Genomic DNA, 1,168 nt, shown 5'->3' with positions numbered 1-1,168 from the left:
ACTAAAACTTTTTCCACAGGTCACACACGAAAACGGCTTTTCACCAGTGTGAATCCTCATGTGCTGAGTTAAACTAACTTTTTGACAAAAACTTTTTCCACAGGTCACACATGAAAACGGCTTTTCACCCGTATGACTTCTCATGTGAGCATCAAGAACAAATTTTAAAGCAAAACGTTTATCACAAGTCTCACATGAGAAAGGTTTGCTTCTTTTCTGATTTTGGTTCTCAGCCTCAGCAGCTTCCTGGAAGATGACTTGGTTCATGTTTGGTTCTGATTCAGTGTGAGATGTTTGTTCATCAACAGGAACCACCATGCAGGTATCAGTCTCCTGTTTTAACTCAACCTGTTCTTCATCCTGACTGAAGTAAACTTCTTTCTCTTCCACTTTTATCTGCTGATGCTCTAGATCCTCCTGCTCTTCTTTTATCTGATGATCTTCTGGTTCTTCCTGTTCTTGTTTCACATGCAGAGGTTCTAACTCCTCCTGGTCCAGAGTGGATCTCCTCTCCTGGTTCCATGGCTCCTCCTTAACTTTATGTAGCAGGTAATCTAGAAAAGAAAACAGAAAAAAGAGGAATTGTTAACTTTATTTTTTGAAGTAAAAACAGACTTTAATCATTTAAGACAGAAATCACCAAATGAACACACCTGAAAATAAAGAGTGCAGACATACAGACAGATCAGTTCACATCAGTTGTTTTTCATTTTTTAGCCGAGATTTGGAAAATTATCAAATTTAAAAAATAAGTATTACGTTTTTCCATTGTACCCATTATTATTATTGCTTAAAAGTAGATTTTATTATTTCCAAGTATTTTCTATGTTGGAGCTATTAACTTTTTTTTCTATTACTTTTAACTTTGAGTTCAATTTCAGTTTAATAACCGTTTATTTTATAATTGTATTTGTTTCTTTGCTTTTACAGAAACAAACTCCTAACCCAGAATCTTGACAGTTTGTCCATTTTCTACAAGTTTAGGGAGGAGCAGGAGAGGAAACAACGAGAAGTTTGATCTTTGTTTTTTGCTTGTCAAACTGGAAAAAATAAACCATGAAAGCAATGTTGAAGTTTTTTCGACATTAAACTTCTTTTACCTGCGCATGAAGCATCACCTCAGTGCAGCAAAGGTTTGTTGATTTGACTTTTGTAGGATTTTTGGTTT

The 1,168-nt window shown here is 35.2% G+C and overlaps 2 protein-coding genes and 1 long non-coding RNA gene across 3 annotated transcripts in view; 1 reads left to right on the top strand and 2 right to left on the bottom strand.

The window, feature by feature from the left end:
• Positions 1-1,168, bottom strand: part of LOC103472620 (gastrula zinc finger protein XlCGF71.1-like) — a gene marked incomplete at its 3' end in the record, with an annotated part of 30,011 nt that overhangs the window by 10,787 nt on the left and 18,056 nt on the right. The gene's annotated exons all lie outside the window — the stretch shown is intronic.
• Positions 466-1,168, bottom strand: part of LOC103472619 (gastrula zinc finger protein XlCGF7.1-like) — a 15,569-nt gene continuing 14,866 nt past the window's right edge. The window contains exon 2 of the transcript XR_001777056.1: positions 466-554. The gene's annotated coding sequence lies outside the window, so the exon portion shown is untranslated. The remainder of the gene's footprint in view (positions 555-1,168) is intronic.
• Positions 472-1,168, top strand: part of LOC108166707 (uncharacterized) — an 8,068-nt gene continuing 7,371 nt past the window's right edge. The window contains exons 1-2 of the long non-coding RNA XR_001777062.1: positions 472-549; positions 931-1,133. This is a non-coding gene — a long non-coding RNA (uncharacterized LOC108166707). The remainder of the gene's footprint in view (positions 550-930; positions 1,134-1,168) is intronic.

This window comes from Poecilia reticulata, linkage group LG11, assembly GCF_000633615.1.
Source record: "Poecilia reticulata strain Guanapo linkage group LG11, Guppy_female_1.0+MT, whole genome shotgun sequence".
Classification (NCBI taxonomy): Eukaryota; Metazoa; Chordata; class Actinopteri; order Cyprinodontiformes; family Poeciliidae; genus Poecilia; species Poecilia reticulata.
This window is presented reverse-complemented; position numbering and strand designations above follow the sequence as displayed.